Source organism: Pseudocercospora fijiensis (assembly GCF_000340215.1).
Source record: "Pseudocercospora fijiensis CIRAD86 unplaced genomic scaffold MYCFIscaffold_5, whole genome shotgun sequence".
Lineage (NCBI taxonomy): Eukaryota > Fungi > Ascomycota > Dothideomycetes > Mycosphaerellales > Mycosphaerellaceae > Pseudocercospora > Pseudocercospora fijiensis.
This window is the reverse complement of record NW_006921536.1, coordinates 2,977,971-2,984,334: the sequence shown is the minus strand read 5'-3', so window position 1 is coordinate 2,984,334 and position 6,364 is coordinate 2,977,971.

The window sequence follows — 6,364 nt, the reverse complement described above, 5'->3', positions numbered from 1 at the left end:
CTAGCGACTATCTTATCCTTCGTAACAATTAGTAGTACTACTAGGTTAGGAACCTTTCGATTCGTTAAGCGTACTAAATACGCGAGACGAACGATATATAAAAAACAGCCCTCCGAATATATAAAAAACAGCCCTCCGAATAGAAGAACTTCCGTATAAAAACAATAATAACAACGAGAACCGCCCTCTCTACGTACGCTACGACGTATACTAGAATAAGTAGCCTACGGTACACTACCGAGAAAGACGCCTAAATAGCCCTTACCGTACGCGACTATCTCTAAGCCGGATAATAGTAGGAATAGCGGAATAGCTATAAGAATAAGATATATACTATCTGGCGCTACTTAAGGCGCTATAATAGCGACGTATAGTACTATAATAGAGACCGAGGCTATAATAGCGAGACTAGCTACTATAGATCGAGTAGGTCGAAGAGTTAGATAAGTACTAGGTATATAAACTCGAGCAGCTATACTAGCTAGACGACCTTAACGACCCGTACGAGCCTAGCCGGCGGTATAAGCCTAAGTAGCTATACGGGCCTAAGTAGCCTAACGAGCCGTACGAGAACGAGCCGGACTAGTAGTATAAACCTAGGTAGAGGCATAAGCTCGACAAACTATAGGCTAAAGAGCCGTACGAGCCTAACGAGCTTAACGACCTATACGAGCCTAGCCGGCGGTATAAGCCTAAGCAGCTATATAGGCCTAAGTAGCCTAGCGAATCTAAGCGGTCCGATACGTACGCGACTAAAGAGCCGTACGAGAACGAGCCGGATTAGTAGTATAAACCTAAGTAGGAGTACGAGCTTAACGAGCCGTACGAGCCCGATAAAGAGTAGTACGAGCTTAACGAGCCGTACGAGCCTAACGAGCTAGATACACTTAAGAACGCGACTAGCGAGCGCGCGACGACTAGATAGCCTAACGGGCTTAAAGAGCCTAGTAAGCCTAAAGAGCCTAGACAGCCTAGCGGGCTTAAAGAGTAGTACGAGCCTAAAGGGCCTAGCGAGCCTAACGAGCACTACGAGCCTAATAAATAGTATAACGAGCTTAACGAGCCGTACGGGCCTAACGAGCTTAACGAACCGTACGAGCCTAACGGGCTTTAAGAGCAGTACGAGCTTAACGAGCCGTACGAGCCTAACGAGCCGTACGAGCCTAACGAGCCGTACGAGCCGTACGAGCCTAAGTAGCGATACTAGCCTAAAGGATACGATACGACTAAGTCTAAGAGGACGGACAAGCCTCTTCTACGCGCGAGGAAGACCCCCTATTATATACGCTAGAATAGCCGTTAGCGCTAGAATAGCCGTTAGCGCCTAAATAGCCGTTACCGCCCGAATAGCTATTAGCGCTATAACGGATAGCGCTTCCGTTACTAAATAACGACTTCCGAGACTACGGATATCGCCGTAGTAGTACGGCCGCGACGACTCGTATAGAGACAACGTACGGAGATAACAAGGATATAGCGATATAATACTTATATAAGCGACCTAGTATATCGCCTTTGTTCTGTTTAGACGGGGGTATTGTTACGGCAGCTATAAGCTAGCCTATAAGGTATACCTTCTATAGGCGTACGAGGTATATATACCTTCCGATAGGGACCTAGAGAGATAGACAATATATTAACCTAGCCGACTACCTTGTTCCTTCGTAATACTAACCTAATATGTATTTAATTTATAGTCGAAGTAGAAATAGCCGAGCGGGCTATTTAGCTCTAGTAACGACTAGAATCGAGGATCCGACTAGCTAGTACTAACCGCGGTAATCGTAGTGCCCGCGGAGGCAATAGCTAAGGGTCCTACTAAAACAATAGTACTAATAATAGGAATAGTAACGACCGCGGAAGAGGTCGTAGCCGACGGCTATATAGAGGAGGCCGTAATAGGGGCCGTAGAAGGGGCTCGTATCCTTATAACGCTAACCGCTCGACTAATAGCAGCTATAGCAACCTTCTAACTAGATTGAAGTGCTTTAATTACAATAGTACTAGCTATCTACTAGGCTAATACGACAAACCTAGGGATTAGGCCTAAGTCGACCGTACTACCGCTAAGCACCGAAAGCATCTCTTAGTAGCTAACGCTACCCCTATAGGCTAACCTTCTAATTAGTCGAAAAAAGAATAAGCGCTATACTAACTATTAGCCTTGTACGGCGTAAGACTATCGACATTGTACTAGCTATTATACGTACCTATCTCGTATCGGACATATATAGAACTAACTATAAGACTAAGGTTATACTAGATCTAGGAAATTCAGTTAGTGCCCTTATTAGCTATCGCCTAACTAAGCAATTAGACCTTCGATAACTGCCTAGGACTAACCTACTAACCCTTGCTTAGTTTAATAACGCTCGGCACTTAACCTATAGAGTCTACTATGTTTATATAGCCCTAAAGGACGACCTCGGCAATAAGCGCCTACTAAACTTTACTACCTACGCGGTAGATATAGACAGCCTCCCCTCCGATATTGTTATTAGCAACCCTGTTCTTAAGTACTACGCTATAGTTATAGACCTAGGCCTTTAATAGTAGCGATTTAGAATCGCTAGGAAAGAGGACATTAAATACATCGATATTAGCGAGTGCCCTAACGATATTAGGGTCCTATTTATCGGCAACCTAATACCTACTATAGCTAACCTAATAGTCGACCTATTAGGCGATAACGATAAGCCTATACCCCCTAATAGTATAGGCCCTAATTAGCTTGCTCGTATACCGGAGCCTATTCGAGAGACCTATATTAATATGTTCGAATACTACCTAGCATCGACATTGCCTATATTCAAAGAGACGGATTATAAGATTGATATTATAGAGGGCAAAGAGGTTCCTTTTAGACTACTCTATAACCTTAGTAAGCGCGAGCTTACTATATTACGTAAGTACCTAGAAGAAAACCTAGCTAATAGTCGTATTCGGTATAGTAATAGTCCTACTAGTATACCTATCCTATTCGTACTAAAGAAGGATAGTAGCCTACGCCTATATATTAATTACCGTAGACTTAATACTATTACTATTAAAGACCGCTATCTACTTCCGCTTATTAACGAGACCCTCGATCGCCTTTCTAGCGCTTACTACTATACTATATTAGATATTAAGGATACATACTATCGCATCCGCATCCGTAAGGGTAATAAATAGAAAACAGCCTTCTATACCCGCTATAGCTATTTCGAGTATTTAGTTATGCTATTTAGGCTAGTAAACGCCTCTATAACATTCTAGTCCTATATTAATCGGGCCCTTTCGGGCCTATTAGACTATCTCTGTATAGTTTACCTAGATAACATCCTAGTTTATACCTATTTACCTAATATTATAGAGCATTAGGCCGTAGTACGTAAGGTGCTCGACCGCCTACGGGCCTATAGACTATATTGCAAGCCTTCTAAATACACCTTTGCTACTAAGGAGGTGTTATTCCTCGGCTTCCTCGTGTTAACTAATAGTATTAAGGCTAATCCTAACCGGATTAAGACTATTACTAAGTAGCTAATACCTACTAGTATTAAAGAGCTCTAATTATTCCTCGGTTTTGCTAACTTCTACCGCCGGTTTATTAAGGGCTATTCGAGGTATATAATGCTATTAACTAAGCTTACTAAGACTAAGGCTAATCTATCTAGAGAGTTTAAATAGACTAACAAAGCACAAGCCGCTTTTAACGGTTTAAAGAAGCGCTTTACTAAAGTCCCCTTATTATACTACTTCGTACTAAGCAAACTAATCCGCATTAAGACTAACGCTTTACAGTTTGCTATATTAGCTATTATGTCCTAACAATCGGATAAGGACTATTATTAGTACCCGATTACCTTCTTTTTATAGAAGATAATCGATATAGAACGTCGCTACGAGACCTACGAGCAAGAACTCTTAGCTATTGTCGAGGCCTTTAAGCACTAGAGGCACTACCTCGATAGGGCTTAATATACAATATAGGTCTATATAGACTATAACAACCTCCGTAGCATTACTAAGGTTACTAGGGTTATAGGTCGATAGGCTAGATAGGCCGTCTACCTCGCCGGGTTTAATTTTAATATATTATACTAGCTAGGCGTAAGTAACCCTACCGATAGCCTATCGAGGCGACCTAATTACGATAGCGAGACCTAACACATTAATTCTTTGTTTCTAACCCTATAGTATAAGATTGCTATAGCCCGTATTGTTAATAAGTAAGCGTAGGATAAGCGGCTTACCGGACTCCGCGACGGCTTAAAGCATATTAATACTCTTACTATATTAATAGTGCGTATTAAGGCAAGGGCTAAAGACACAGACAGGAGAAGTTATAATAACTCCCTAGTCGATATCGCAATATATAGTAATAGCGATAGTACTACTATAGTTAATCCGGCTGCTAGTACTATTAGATATATATAATACGTACCTCGTTTAATAGCGAGGGTACTATTAAATAACCTTACAAATAGGGATAGTCAATTATTTATAGATAAGCTATTACGTACTTAGTAGAGGGACGCCTTTACTACTAAACGTATCGACAAGCTTATAAGTAGGCGAACGACTCGATCTAGTAAGAGTAACTAGTCGATCGATAACAAAGGTTATTTAAAGTTTAAGGGCAGATACTATATCCCCGCTAAACATTCGATCCGATAAGAACTTCTTAAGCGATACTACGATAGTAAGCTTGCCGGTTACTATAGTATAGAGAGGTCGTACGAGCTACTATCGCGCATATACTACTAGCTAAATAGTAAGCGGGACATAAAGGAATACGTTAATATATATACCGTATACTAACGTATTAAGGCACTAAAGCATTAGCCTTTTAGCGAGTTGTCCTCTTTACTAATCCCTTACAAGCTATTTATAGAGCTTATAATAGACTTTATTATAGGCCTTCCGCCTACTAAGTATAGGGGCAGCAAGGACGTATATAACGCTATCCTTGTTATAGTAGATCGATTTACTAAAGGCGCTCGATATAACCCGGCGCGCAAGGATTGGACTACTATTAATATAGCAGAGGCGCTGTAGACTAATATCTTCTATATCTATTAGGGAACCCCTAAGGGGATAGTCTCCGATAGGGGCTCGACATTTATATCGCACTATTAGAGCGAAATATGCCTATAGCTAAGACTAAAGCATCGGCTATTAATAGCCTTCTATCTATAGACTAACGGTTAAATAGAGAGACAAAATGCTACCCTGCAGTAGTACCTATATAGTTACATTAACGAGAACCCTAAGGATTAGGTTAATCTCCTATAACCTACAGAATTCGTATATAATAACAGTGTCTACTTATCTACTAAGGTGTTACCTTATTTCGCTATAATAGGCTAGAACGCTACTATGCCGCAAGACCCCTTATCGCTCGAGGCCGAGCGTAAGGAAAGGGAAGCGTGTTAAGTACTAACACCTAAGACACTAGCGGCTATTAAGAGGGTTTAAAAGATACGGGAAATTTACGCTAAGATAGCTAATAAACTAGTAAAGGCCTAGGCCTATTAGAAGGCCTACTATAACAAACACTACCTTCTAATAACCTTTAAGCAAGGCGACATAGTTATGCTTAGTATAAAGAACCTCCGCATCCGCAAACACCTATTACCCGATAGTAAAACAAGGCCTAAACTCGTACTAAGATATATTAGCCTATTCCGCATCCGAGGACCGAAGGGTATATAGGCCTACTAGTTATAGCTTCTACCCTATTATACTATCTATAACACCTTCTATGTATCCCTCCTTAAGCTATACTATTAACGCAAAGGCGATAAAGCGCCTACTAAGTTAGAAGAAGTCTTAGCTAATAGTAAAGAACTGTAGCCTATAGAACGTATCCTATAGTACCGGACTAGGAAAGGCAAGAAGGAATACCTCCTAAGGTAGCTAGGCTATTTACCTAAATAGGACTCGTAGGAAGCTAAAGGTTCTTTTAAAGATATAACTAAGTTGTTAGATAAGTATTAGACTAGTATAAGGGCCTATAATGCCGCCTAGGGATAATGCTACCCCCGGGGTACTATTAGCTAACTAATTAGAGGCCGGCAAACTAGGATAATAAGACTACGCTAAACGCGCTATAACGCGTTAATTAATCGCCTGCTCTTTTAAGGGATCTACCTCTTTACTAGCGCAACCTATAAGACCCTTCTCTTAGCGCCCCCTTTTATTCCTTCCTTCTATCGGGGCCTTAAGGCCTAGGCGATCTGCAAGGACGGCGCGCGCGTAAATAGTAATAATAATAATAACGACGGCGCGGCCGGCGCGGCTATATTAGTAACAGTATTGCGGAGTGTATTACTATTTAAGAAAGGAAGGATATAGCTATGTTAGTATTAGGGCTAAA